At 44.0% G+C, this 14,930-nt stretch overlaps 1 pseudogene; it reads left to right on the top strand.

The window, feature by feature from the left end:
* Positions 1-6,391: 6,391 nt before the first annotated feature.
* Positions 6,392-11,336, top strand: LOC148189831 (uncharacterized; annotated as a pseudogene).
* Positions 11,337-14,930: the final 3,594 nt, after the last annotated feature.

The following is a 14,930-nucleotide window of genomic DNA, read 5'->3' on the forward strand; positions in this document are numbered from 1 at the left end:
TCCTTATTATCAGGTCGCTCCAACAAGTCTCGAAAGGGACTCCAACTGGTCCACAATGCTGCAGCATGTGTACTGGTGTATTTTTATTGTTTTAGCTTCTCTGCACTGGCATTGCGTAAAAACATAATTTAATTTAAAATCCTGCTCCTCACTGCACAACAAGAATGTAAGGGGTTACGTGTGGTTCCTAAACAATCCAAAAGCAGGATGGGAGCCAGAACCTGCAGCTATCTGTCACGGCAACTGTGGCTCAGAGGTAGAGCAAGTCGTCCTTGAAATGGAAGGTTGGTGGTTTGATCCCCGGCTCCTCTGGGCAACATGTCCAAGTATCCTTGGGCAAGATACTGAACCCCAAATTGGAGTGTGAGTGCGTGTAAATGAGTAGCAGGTGGCACCTTGTATGGTAACCTCGGCCACCAGTGTCTGAATGAGTGAATGTGACAATGCAGTGTGAAAGCTCTTTGAGTGGTCAATAACACTAGAAAAGCACTATACAAATACAGTCCATTTATCCTCTTCTGTGGAACCATCTTCCACTTTAGGTCTAGGAGGCAGACATCGCCCCCGCAATTAAGAGTAGACTTAAGACTTAACTCTTTGATAAAGCATAAAGTTAGGGCTGGCTCAGGCTTGCTTTGGACCAGCCCCTGGTTGGGCTGGACTAATCTGTCAAGTGACTTCCTATGATACAGTGAGACTGCCGCTGCTATTATTATTAGTCATACTTTGCAATGATTAAGTACAGATGATTATTGTTTTCACATACATATACTATCATAGACTGATATATACACATCAGCATATAGTATACAAATATATTATCATAAACTTTCATCTAGGACCCCCCCTTCACGTTTCAAATAAGTACTCCCCGCTTAACCACACACTGACCGAGGACACAACCCTGGTCACTGGTAGCTCTATTTTGCGAAACGTGAAGTTAGTGACACCAGCGGCCATAGTTAAATGTATTCCTGGGGTCAGAGCGGGTGACGTCGAGTCAAATTTGAAGCTGCTGGCTAAGGCTAAACGTAAATACAGTAAGATTGTTATTCATGTTGGCGGCAATGACACCCGGTTACGCCAATCGGAGGTCACTAAAATTAACATAGAGTCGGTGTGTGAGTACGCCAAGACGATGTCAGACACCGTAATCGTCTCTGGACCCCTCCCCAATGTGACCAGTGATGACATGTTTAGCCGCATGTCAGCACTCAACCGCTGGTTGTCGTGGTGGTGTCCAGCAAATGATGTGGGCTTCGTTAATAATTGGCACTCCTTTTGGGGGAAACCTGGTCTGGTTTATTAGAGGCCCAAAGCCATGACAAACCAGAGTTGGGACCAGGTTTCAGAGTCGCAGTCTTACACGCTTCTCTGAGCTTCCTCTTGCACAGTCACACACCCATAATCTAAATGTTATAAAAACAGTGTCTGTCCCCCGACCACTTCATTTGTTTAAAGCTAAAATAAACAAAAGGGGAGTTGTACAAGAAAATCTCATAAAAATTAACTCATCTCCTGTCAAACAGCATCATAACAGGAGAATTAAATGCGGACTCTTGAACGTTAGATCCCTATCAACCCAGGCTCATTTAGTCACTGATTTAATATTGGATAATCATATTGATTTACTCTGCCTCACTGAGACCTGGCTTTGTCCTGAAGAGTACGTTAGCCTGAATGAATCCACTCCTCCTGGTCATATAAATAGTCACGTTGCGCGGGACACTGGCCGAGGAGGGGGAGTCGCCGCTATTTTTGATTCAAGCTTAGCAATTCACACTAAGGCCAAGTTAAACTATAATTCATTTGAAAGCCTTTTTCTTAGTCTTTCTCACCCATCCTGGAAAACTTTACAGCCAATTCTATTTGTCATAGTGTACCGCGCCCCCGGCCCATACTCTGAATTTCTATCTGAGTTCTCTGAGCTTATATCAAGTTTAGTGCTCAAATCAGACAAAATTATTATCGTAGGGGATTTTAACATTCACATGGATGTTAATAGTGACAGCCTTAGTTCTGCTTTCGCCACACTTTTGGATTCAATAGGCTTCAGTCAGTGTGTACATAAATCCACCCACCGCTACAATCACACCCTCGATTTAGTCCTTGCATACGGCATTGATATTGCAGATTTATTAGTCTTTCCTGAGATTCCTGCTCTGTCAGACCATTATTTGATAACTTTTAATTTTTTATTACTTGACTACAAGCCTCTCAGTAAGAGCTACTCTTCTAGATGTCTATCTGATTCAGCAGTGGCTAAATTTAAGAAACTAATTCCCTCTGCTTTGACATCATTACCATGTCTTACAGTGACTGAGAACACTACTACTAACTTCAGTCATTCTCAAACTGACTGTCTCATTGATAATGCTACTGGCTCACTGCGATCAACTCTCGACACTGTTGCACCCTTCAAGAAGAAAATAATGAAACAAAGAAAATTAGCTCCATGGTTTAACCTCCAGATTCGCAAATTGAAACAAACATCGCGAGAATTTGAAAGACATTGGCGTTCTACCAAACTGGAAGAGTCCCGTTCAGTCTGGCTGGACAGTCTTAAAGTGTATAAGAAGGCCCTCCGCCATGCCAGGGCAAACTATCATTCATCATTAATTGAGGAAAACAAAAACAATCCCAGGTTTCTTTTCAACACTGTAGCCAGGCTGACTCATAGTCACAGCTCCATAGAGCCTTGTATTCCTTCGGCCCTAAGCAGTGACGACTTTATGAATTTCTTTAATAATAAAATTGTAACTATTTGAGATAAAATCCATCACCTCTTGCGCTCAACTGACCTGACCACGGACACAGGTAGCCTGGATGTGGCAGCAAGGCCTGAAATTAATCTGGACCATTTCTGCCCCATTGACCTTCATCAACTCTATACTTTGATTTCTGCATCTAAGCCATCAACATGCCTGCTAGACCCCATCCCAACTAAGCTCCTTAAGGAAGTTTTGCCCTTATTAGACAACTTTTTATTAGATATAATCAATGCGTCTTTACTAACAGGCCATGTACCTCAGTCTTTTAAAGTAGCTGTCATTAAACCCCTTCTAAAGAAGCCCACTCTCGATCCTGAGATTTTAGCTAACTATAGACCGATATCTAATCTCCCCTTTATTTCTAAAATCCTTGAGAGAGTGGTTGCTCATCAACTCTGTGACTTTCTCCAAGATAATAGTTTATTTGAGGACTTTCAGTCAGGCTTCAGAGTTCATCATAGTACAGAGGCAGCACTAGTAAAAATTAATAACGACTTATTTATCGCTTCTGACACGGGTCTAGTCTCTGTTTTAATCCTATTAAATCTCAGTGCCGCATTTGACACCATTGACCATCAAATCTTACTGCACAGACTTGAAAACTTAATTGGCCTTAAAGGAACGTCACTAGCCTGGTTTAAGTCATACTTATCAGATCGTTCCCAATTTGTTCACGTCAATGATCAACCCTCCGCACATACTAAGGTCTGCTTTGGAGTGCCACAAGGTTCGGTGCTTGGACCAATCCTTTCTTTATATATGCTTCCTCTAGGCAACATAATTAGAAAACACTCTATAAAGTTCCATTGTTATGCTGATGATACGCAATTATATCTATCCATGAAACCAGATGAAACTGATCAGCTATCTAGACTTCAAACGTCTTAAGGATGTAAAAGCCTGGATGAGCCGTAATTTCCTGATGTTGAATTCAGACAAAACTGAAGTTATTGTTCTTGGCCCAAAACACCTAAGAAGCTCCTTTTCCAACAATGTAATTTCTCTAGATGGCATTACCTTGGCCTCTAGCACAACTGTAAGGAACCTCAGAGTTTTATTTGATCAGGATTTATCCTTTGCCTCCCATATAAAACAAACTTCAAGGACGGCTTTCTTTCACTTGCGTAACATATCCTATCCCAAACAGATGCTGAAAAATTAACTGGTGCAGAAAGCTGCTGCTCGTGTTTTAACGGGAAGCAAGAAAAGGGATCATATTTCTCCTGTTTTAGCTTCTCTGCACCGGCTCCCTGTAAAATCCAGGATTGAATTTAAAATCCTCCTCCTTACTTACAAAGCCCTAAATGGTCAGGCTCCATCCTATCTGTCGCAGCTCATAGTTCCTTACCAACCCTCAAGATCACTGCACTCTGAAAATGCAGGGTTACTTGTGGTTCCCAAAGTTTTCAAAAGTAGGATAGGAACCAGAGCCTTCAGCTACCACGCTCCTCTCCTATAGAACCATCTTCCAGTTTCGGTCAGGGAGGCAGACACCGTTTCAACTTTTAAGGGTAGACTTAAGACCATCCTCTTTGATAAAGCTTATAATTAGGGCTGGCTCAGGCTGCCTGGACCAGTCCCTAGTTAGGCTGAAAATAGGTTTAACCTGCCGGGGGACTTCCTCTGATACGCTGAGCTCCTTTTCCTTCTCTCAATGCCGCCATCGGAAATCATGCATGTCTGTTTACTGCATTGCCATTTGCAAGCTTAGCTTAGCTCTGTGATAGCCATGTGGTACTCTCACTACCTGGGGCTCGCGATTACAGAGCCTGGGTCTGTTGAACTGCACTACGCTAATCCTGTTGCCTCTCGGGAGCATTCCTGCTCCCCTGTTTCCTAGTTTTCCCGGATCCTGGCCGTAACCTTGACTGTGCCTGACCGTGGTGATAGCTGTGCTGATGCTGCGACCCTGCCTTTGGTTGTGCTCGTGCTGTGGCTGTACTGATACTGTACGCCCCGCTCGCCCTGATTGTGGTCTGGTCCTGGTTGCGCTGATGCTGTGATCTTGCCTTTGGACACCTCCCTTTCAACATATGCATGAGACTGTTATCATCTCCCTCAACATCATCATAGATGTCATGGTTCCTGCATTCTCCTCCTCCCCCTCACTGCCAGTATTTTTCCACTCACCTCACTCTGACCTGCTCTACCTGCTAGCCACGCCCACTGCTGCAGCCTGCTCTCCCACAGCTGCAGCTCATCATCAATCAGTCCAGTATTTAAGACACTCCAACACGCTCACTCACTGCCAGATTGTTCCTCTGCTATTATGCACGACTCTCCAGCGTTTACCTGCCTGATTTCCCGGTGCCGACCCAGCCTGTTCCCAACCAGCTCTCTTCGCCTGCCTCTCCGTGTACCTACCTGCCTTCTGTCCCCGACCACGTGCTTCGATTCGGCGTTCCGGAAATCTGACGGCTCCACTGGCAAAGACCCCACCGCTCGACCTCGACGATCCTCCTGTCTGCTCCTCGACGGTACCGCTGCTTTTTCGGACTGTTTTCCCGGTTACGGAACTTCTGCCTGTCCCCGACCATTCTTCAGCGCAATCCCCGACAACGTTCCCACACGTGTTGTCGGCTCGTCGAGCTACGGGGTTTCCTGCTCTCCAGCCACAGTAGGTTCAAGCTTCGTGTCTTCTCTTCGTGGGATTCCCAGAGACATTGTTTGGGCTCACTGCCTGAAGAACGAACTGAATATCTGTGGGCTGTTCTTCGTTTGTGTTGGTTTAAATAAAAGTCATTACCAACTATTGCTGAGTTTTGGCGTACTGCATCTGGGTTCTAATCACACCTGTTTCAATAGAGTGCAATTAATAATTTCATACCTACCATTATTGGAATATGACATGCATCTGTTTCTATTATTGCCATGCCTCTCTCCCCCTCTCTCCCCCTCTCTCTTTCTCTTTCCTTTTTTGCCATGATTGTATTTCATTTGTTATTTACGACATTTATTGCACGTCTTTCCATCCTGGAAGAGGGCTCCCTCATCATCCTCTACCGCTCTTCCTGAGGTTTCTTCCTCTTTTTTTTTCCCATTAGGGGTTCTTTTTTTGGGAGTTTTTCCTTGGGTGATGTGAGGATCTAAGGGCAGAGGGATGTCGTACACTGTAAAGCCCTCTGAGGCAAACCATGTTTTGTGATAATGGGCTCTATAAATAAAACTGACTTGACTTGACTTGACATCACAGTTCTACCCTGTGTGAAACCAAATGTCAATGTTATTTAAACAAAATGTTACAAAATTGACATTATCTTTTTTCCTGAACCTAACCTAGTAGTTTTGTTGCCTAAATCTAACTACGACAGTTTTACAACATTAAGTGTGTTAACGTATTTCAGCTGTTTATCACATAGTGACACCAAAGCAGGGGTTGGCAATATCTGGCCTTCCAGCAATAATGTTTGGCCCACCAGATTATTTTGCTAATCAGATTTTTTCTTACGATATCGGACTGACAGTCCTGCAAATAGGCTGTGATGTCCAAATAGAGAATTTACCCCTGTCTGAAGAATGCTGATTATACTGTTAACCATGTTGAGAGTGAGAGTAAATGACAGACATGGCGGGCTGCGCTGTAGTGGATAGTGCCTGGTGCTGAAAAAGCAACATGCGATATGTGGTACGAAAAAAATAGCAGCAGTTCAGTAAATCATTCAAACAATATTTTACTTATGTGACTGTGGGCTACGGTGCCACACGTGTGAACAGGATCAAAGGAAATTTAGTTTACTTTTATGAAAAACATTGACACCAAAATGAGCGCAAAAAAAAGCAGAATCTGACATAAATTGAGCATAGCGTTAGTTCAGGCAGGCCATGGTGTCAAGCGCTGCTATTGTTGATATCAGCTGATATCATGCAAGCCCTCATCAAATAATGGCCGGCTGAAATACCACTAAGCATCTGATTGGCTAAACACACTTGTGCCACCTTATTTAAGCTGCTCTAGCCTGCCTGCTCCTTGCTGTTCCATCTGCATGCCGCTTTTGCAAGCTCCGTTCCAGTCGCCACTACGCCGTCCAAGTGGGCTCGTGTCCCAGCACCAGCTTACAGGTCCTGCTTCATCGATCCGGGGGTGAATCTGGTCCTGTCAGCCTTGGCGAGCATCCAATCAACGCTCGCCAACATGAATTCCAGGATCCAGGCTCTTGAATCTGCTTCATCTTCGCTCTTCCATCTTTACTTTCCCTCTGCTGCTGCAGTCTACCCTAGCCTTAGGGGCCAGATTCTTGCAGGTAATGACATTAACATTGTTAAGATCTTGCTCTGCTCTGATTTGAATGACAGGCTTATTGTCGTTAGTGGAGATGTGTCAGTTATGATGAGGGATAGCGACACCTGTCTGTCTAAAATGCTGATTCTCGCTGAATTTAATGTGGCCTTTGGTGTGTTCCAGGATGTCGTCTGTGAAGTCTATCGATCCCGCCAGGCTGAACTGGACACTTATCCGGAGATCATTTCTGATCTGGCAATGACTTATGGGAAAAAACTTTTTTACAACTATCACAGGTCCTTCTCTGCAAAAGCTGCCATGTACATTCAGTGATTCAACCAGAGACTGGACTTGTCCATCGTTAATTTGGCCCTCATAAGTAGGCATTTCACTAGTCATCGAACTCTGTCCTGCTCTGTCTTTGGCTACTGTGGGGACAGGCATCCAAAGTCGGTGTGCCGGGGACGAACCTGCCTCGTAAAAAAGGCCAGGAGCAAATAAAGCAGTCAACCCTAGTCCATGTCCCTGAGCTGGGAAAGGCTCTCTGACCTGACACCTGACCGGTCTTTTGTGAATTACTTGCTTACAGGTCTGGTTCATGGGTTCTTGGCTGGCCTGTGTTGGTTGCCCTCTGTGTCGTTCATTTCCAAACAATTTGCAATCTGCCTTGCGGTAGCCTGCAATAGTCGATGCTATGCTGGAGAAGGAAGTTCGGAAGGGGTTTATGATTGGTCCATGTGTTACTTCTCCTTTTCTGACTACTCGTATCAGTACTTTGGGTGTGGCTACTCGCAAGTACTCTGGGAGGAAGTGCCTTATCATCAACCTCTCTTGCTCATCTCTCCTCATACTGACGACACGCAAAGAGCTAACAGTCCTTTGCTCCACTTTTCCTTGTGTTATGCTACAGTTGATGATGCCATTAAGTTAATTAAGATGGTTGGTCAAGGAGGTGTAGCTGGCTAAGGCTGATATTGCCGATGCGTTCAAATGGCTGCCTTTGCATCCTTCTCAGTGGCATCTTTTTGGTGTTAAATGGAGGGAGAAATTGTTTTTTTCGGCTGGCTGATGTTCAGTTGTCAAAGCAGTCCCAAATTTTTTGATGCCTTCTCAGCGGCACTTCTAAACACTGGGTTGTCCAAAACAACTGTAAGCTTCCTTTTGTGCTTCACCTCTTGGACGATTTCCTGCTGGTGGATTATCCTGCTTTGAAACCGGATAGATGTATCTCCGCTCTCATGCAAAACTTTTAGTTGATTTGGTGTTCCTTTGACTGAACGGTGAAAAAACGGTGGGTTCTCTTCGTCGCCTCTTGGGCATTATTTTAGACAGTGAACTGATGCAGGCCTCTCTCCTTCTCGAAAAATTGAGACGCATTCACGATATCCTGAACAAAGCCCATGAGGTGCCTGTCATGTTGAAGCGGGACGTGCTTTCCCTGCTTGGCCATTTAAATTTTGCTATGCACATTGTTCCCCACGGCTACTCCTTTATTTCCCGTGTTTTGGACATTGCCAAGATGGTGGCAAAACTCTATGATGTCGTGACTCTGGATGCTGGCTGCAGGTCCAAGGTCTAATTGCGGTCCCTCCTGTGCAATAATTGGAACAGCATTTCTTTCTTTTATAATGATGCTCTCGAATCCTCTCCTGCTCTTAAGCTTTATACCGATGCAGCCCCTTCCGTTGGTTTTGAGTTTATTTTCAAGAATCAGTGGTTTATTGATGTATAGTCAAAAGAACTGTTATCACTGCCAGCCAATATTTCTTCTGTTGCACTTAAGGAGTTATACCCAATAGTTATTGCTTGTCTTTTGTGGGGAAAGCACTGGTCAAGGAAACAAATTCTGTTTTACTGTGACAATGAAGCATCTGTTTTTAACATTAACAAATTACACTCTTTTGTTCCATTTATTAATAGATTTATGAGGTTCCTTACCTGGTGTTCCATATTGGGTAATTTTATTATTCAAGTGATTCACATTCCTGGCTTGGATAACAAGATTGCTGATTTCCTGTCTCTATTAGAATTTCAGAAATTTCACCATCTATGCCCAGAGGCGGCAGCAGTCCAGCCTGACCTGCCCTCCATTCGATCAAACAGTGCTAGATTAAGTTCAACACTGCAATCTTATATGCTGTCAGCATCTCGCTATATGCCCACCGGCTTAGCGAAATCCACATTAAAGACGTATGATTCTCCATGGTCTCACTTCGCCACTTTTTGTGCCATCTTCTCTGTAACTGTTTTGCCAGAAAACATATCCATTGTATGCGCCTTCATAGTCCACTGTTTTAAAGTGCGCAAAATTCACCCATCCACAAGCAGCCTGCTCGAAAATCCATTGATCCATCTTCAGCTGAATGGCCTTAAGACAGAGAAACTACAAGGCAATGATATTCGTCTTACTCTCACTCTCCCACTTCTACACGAACTAATCTCACACTTAAGGGCAGGGTGCTTTGGTCCTTATTGTGATTTATTAGAAACAGTGTGTCCCACAGCCTTTTATGGGTTTCTCAGAGGTGGTGAATTCACTTACCGCATGGAAGCTTTTGATCCCTCACAACACCTCACCATATCTGATGTTAAGATTTATACACACTATTTTTGTATTTCCTTAAGCATTCAAAGACTAATGGGGCAAGGGAAGGTACAACAATTTTAATATCTGAAAATAATACTGCTGTTTGTTCTATGTCTTTCATGAGGCATTACTTGAAAAGCCGACCTCAAGCCAAGCCAGGCTTTCTTTGCCATGGAGAAGGGGAAACCGATATCCCAAGCCGGGTTTGCCTCACGTCCTTGCCTCCTCTGCCAATACTGCGAGCTTCCTCCAGATCGTTTCACAGCCCATTCCCTTCGCATAGGAGCAGTAACGACTGCTTCATCCATCGCCCCTGTGTCAAGACTCAAAGATATGGGTTGATGGTCATCTTCGGCCAATAAACACTACCTCAGGCCCAAGGCACAAGCTATTCTAGATGCTCAAATAGTTATGCGTGCTCTTTGATCTGCTGGCTTCAATAAAATTTTAAGCATATACTTGATTTTTTCTAGCCGTATTTCCTTAATATATATCTTAATTGTGAGCCTGAATTTATCATGCTAGTTCCTCTCCACCCAATTTGCATCTTAGATCCTCCTTCTGGCTCTTCCAATAAACCTCAGAATGCCAGGGAGGTTTGCCTGGTATGGTGGTTTTGGGGGTTGTGTTCTCTTTTAGCTGCTGCTCTCCCTGCCTCAGGCTCTCCTTGTATGCACAGGAAGAACAGGAACGTGTGCTGTTCCTGATTAACGCTTTCCACGTACGCACATGGAAGGGCATGGGCCCCCCAGAACAGAGCCATACTGCCAAATACCAATCACTGTAATAAAGCTAAATTTCAAAGCTGCTAAGAAGTATTTTTCTTGACTAAGTGGTCCTGACTGACTGAAATGGCTGTGATGCAGCTATCCAACAAATAGCTCATTACTGTTCAAATACAAATTACAGAGATTACCCTGAATTATGTGCTAGCTAGTGAAAAGTAATTGGCCTTACTGAGACATTGATAGTAAGCATGTCTATGTGGCAAGTAGCAGACCTTGCAGAAAGGGGCACCTGTTTCCCGCAGGCAATAATATCATTCATTTACTTGCCCTCTAATATCATATTCTTTGCATGTCTTGACAGTTGAACGGCAGATAAGACACACCGGCTTGCACTCACGAAACAAGGTAGGATGAACACTTTTCTTTTCTTTTTTCTTTCATTTTCTTTTGCTAGCAAGCAGGTTAAATGTTTAGCTAACTTCACTCTGCACAAAACGTAATATTGTACCTCCAGCACACAAACTATTAAAAAAATGCTACATTGTACATGAGGAGTGGGGTCACCGAAACCAAGTATTAAATATAAGGGTTAGAATAAGTTAGGCTCCTACATGGTCAGGCCAAGTGGTGATGTTTTGTGTGCATAAAAAGCAGGAGTCATTTTCAAAATTGAAATGATAGGTTACATGTGTACTATTCACTGTGGTGCCTTGTAGCTTTGTGTGTGCTTGTGGTTTTGTTTTTTGTGTATGTTTGGTGGTTTCTCTGTGTGTGTCCTCCTGTGTTGCAGGGGCTGGGTGTGGCTTCCGGGTGCTGAAGCTTGGTGCACTCTTCCTCACCTGCGCCTCATTGTCAGTCACCTCCCCTGCAGCTTTAAAGCTCCCACTTCACTCTTCAATGGCGCCAGATTGTTACACACCTTTTCTGGTGTTTCATGCTTTGTTGGATTGTGATTTTTTGTGCTCATTCGGACTCTTTTTGTGCTCTCCTCAGTGCCTACCTTCATCAAGCTACAGTGCCTCGCCGCCTAGCCCTTCGCCTCAAGCTCAGCCATTCGACATTAATTTTTGATCAGCAACCGTCTATACCCCTCCGATAAATCCCAGATTGCAGACGTTATGAATTTATTAAGAGGTAAAGCCGCTCAATGGGCTTGATCACCTCTGTCACACACCACAACGCTCCCCTTTCCCTCAAGATCTCAGGTAACCACCATGAATCCATACAACTTTTTGTTATTCCATCCCCCCTTACCTCTGTGGTTCTGGGATGGCCTTGGTTAAAGACTCATAATCCCCAGATTGATTGGAGGACTGTCACTGTCACCGGGTGGAGCCTTCAATGTCACTCTCTTTGTCTACGTTCAGCGTTTCCCACTCCATCTCACTCCGCTCCTCCTACTGCCCCGCCTGATCTGTCCTCTGTCCCTCCTGACTATCATGACCTGGCTACCATCTTCAGTAAGGACTTGGAGTCTCCCTACCTCCACACCGCCCTTATGATTGCGCCATTGATCTCCTTCCTGGTGCTCCCCTGCCCTCCATTGTCTGGCAGGTCTCATTTGCCCCTCCTCCTCTCTACTATGCGCAGGTTTCTTCTTCATGAAGAAGAAGGACTCATCCCTTCGCCCCTGTGTTGACTTTCGTGGGTTAAATTATATAACTGTTAAAAACAAGTATCCCCTGCCCCTTATTGACCCATCATTTGAATCCCTTTGCCATGCCCAGGTTTTCAGCATACTAGATCTCCAGAACGCCTATCACCTCATCCGCATAAAGAAAACCGCCTTCAAAACTTCCCTCGGCCAATTTGAGTATCTGGTCATGCCGTACGGACTCACCCCCCTGCCGTTTTTCAGGCCCTCATGAACAACGTGCTTAGAGACATGTTAGGTCGCTTTGTTTTTGTCTACCTTGATGATATCCTGATTTTTTCTCGCTCTTTGGAGGAGCATAAACAACATGCGAGGTTGGTGTTGAAGAGGCTGTTGGAGAACAGATTATTTGTGAAACCTGAGAAGTGTGAGTTCCACTCCCCCTCCATCAGTTTTTTGTATTTGTATTTGTATTTGTGTTTGTATTTATTGGTTAAATTACAGAGACAATGCATATTAATGAACATTACTGTAAATATTCCGGTTAAGCCAAGTTGGCTAATTTTCAACCATAGTCTCTGGGGCAGGTGACATGAGCACTACGATAATTAGAATGCATTAAAAACAGTACTATGCCTACTTATAAGATACATTGCATACAATACATTACAATACAATACATTACATCACATGCAATAAAATACAAATGTTTCAGAGAAAATGGTCACACACTTGACCATCTATGAACCATAATTTTAAATTTCTTTTAAAAGAAAGATAATCGTCATGTTCCCTGAGCTGCGCTGGAAGAGTATTCCAGGTGTGAGTAGCTCTCTCCAGACCCCCTAACTGTTCTTTTGTTCCTGTTACTGTTCGCTCTCAGGTTCTCTAGTGGGGACACTCTTCGAAGCTCACCTGCCACCCTGGGGCCAAACGCACCCTCCTCTTCCTGTGCCAGTGTTTTTGGTGGCCAAGCATGGATAAGGATACTAGAGAGTTTGTGGCTGCCTGTTCCGTTTGTGCTCGTGGTAAGGCTTCCCATTGGCCCCCTGCTGGCTTGCTGCACTCCCTTCCTATCCCCAGTCGCCCCTGGTCTTATGTGGCTGTGGCTTTTGTCACCGGTCTGCCCCCATCTGACGGTAACACAGTGATACTGACTATTGTGGATCGTTTCTCTAAATCAGTTCACTGTGTGCCATTGCAAAAGTTACCCTCTGCTCTTGATCTTGCTAAGTTACTTGTGGAACATGTTTTTAAGCTCCATGGACTGCCGGTAGACGTAGTCTCTGATCGAGGTTCCCAGTTTCCCTCCCAGGTGTGGAAGGCATTCTGTAAGTCAGTGGGCGCAGCAGCCAGCCTCTCCTCCGGTTAACACCCCCAAACCAACGGCCAAACGGAACGGGCGAATCAGAACCTGGAGGCAGCACTGCGTTGTGTAGCCACTCACCACCCTCGGTGCACTCTTCCTCACCTGCGCCTCATTGCCTCATTGTCAATTACCCTCCCTGCAGCTTAAAAGCTCCCAATTCCAATTCTTTTTCTAGTATTTCATGCTTTATAGGATTGTGATTTTTTTTTTGTGCTCATTCGGACTCTTTTTGTGCTCTCCTCAGTGCCTACCTGCGTCAAGCTCCAGTGCCTCGCTGTCAAGCCCTTCGCCTCAAGCTCAGCCATTCGACATCCAAACCACCACAGATCAACTCCACTCTCTGCTGACGCTTCTCCTCGCCACACCTCCGCCATCAGCCACACCAGCCTCACCTGCCTGCATGCTGCCTGGCTCCCGTTCCCCAACTCCACTCCCAACCTCCCTCCATTCATATCATCTTTAAATCACTGTTCATTTTCCATTTTTTGTCCAGTGTGTTTACTATTGGGTCCACCCCCCCCGCCCCTTCTGGTACCGATGGGCATCTCAAAAGGGGAAATAAAACCCAAGCTCATTAAGAGCATTTCATGCATATCCCACACATGCGTGGCCTATAAGGCGGTCTGTTGCAAATTTAAGTTGTATTTTTCTTATTTTTATCAATTCTTTAATAAGCCTTTGATTATGTTCTGGCCCGCCATCTAATTGTTTAGAAAAACTTGGCCAGAGGCAAAACTTACTTGCTGACCCCTGCACTAAAGTAAAGGGTTCCCATTGTGTTGCCATGAGACAACGGGGGAACCATAAAGCATCTGTATTTGATGACCTGGGAATGAGAACATGTCAGAACAATAAACAAGAAAATACTTATTTAAGACATTCAGTAGTTAAAATCATATGTTTGTGTCTATATGTTTGTGTAATGTTCATATGTCCAATTGGTTCTCAAAAATTATATGTTTTAGATATTACATTTAACACTATCATGGCTTCTGTTCCTGTCATCCCATGTTTTGTTCAGCAAGATAATGAGCACCACTTTCAGGATTTCTGAAGCCTAAACGCAATTGCCAGAGGTAAAAAGCTAACGTTAGGCTATGAATGAAATACACTATAGTAACATGACTTAACATCCCTACCACAGCAAGGCTGTACAGCCATGTTAAGTGTGGTGACATTTTGTAGGGTCATTCAGCCACTTGTTAGCAATTTTCAAAGCCATATAAAAGCTTTAAAGTTCATAAGTGGTGTAATTACTGACAAATTTGATGTATTTTACTAATATTATCATATGACGACTATGTTTGGCCAAATGGTTGGAATTTCATAAAGTAATGTTGCCTTTGACATCTTTTAAGGATATGATCATCTTTGTTGAATAGACACAACCCATTGGGGGCCCATTGTTTACTAACCTTATGATGGAGACCTTGTGTTTTTGCAGTGCAGAAGGGGCCATTAAGAAGAATATTGGAATAATAATATAATACTGTCAGACCTGGACAAATGGCAGCATTCAGACAAGCTGAACATGAAAAAAGTAAAGAAATACTGACTTGTTTATAAAGAGCTGTACATGTGTAAGTTTAGAAAATGTTTTCTGAAAAATAAAAACAAATTAAATAAAATTTTAAAAAAGGCCCAGCTGCTCATTGGGAAAGA

Source organism: Plectropomus leopardus, chromosome 4 (assembly GCF_026936395.1).
Source record: "Plectropomus leopardus strain MGB_pleo_1.0 chromosome 4, ASM2693639v1, whole genome shotgun sequence".
NCBI lineage: Eukaryota > Metazoa > Chordata > Actinopteri > Perciformes > Serranidae > Plectropomus > Plectropomus leopardus.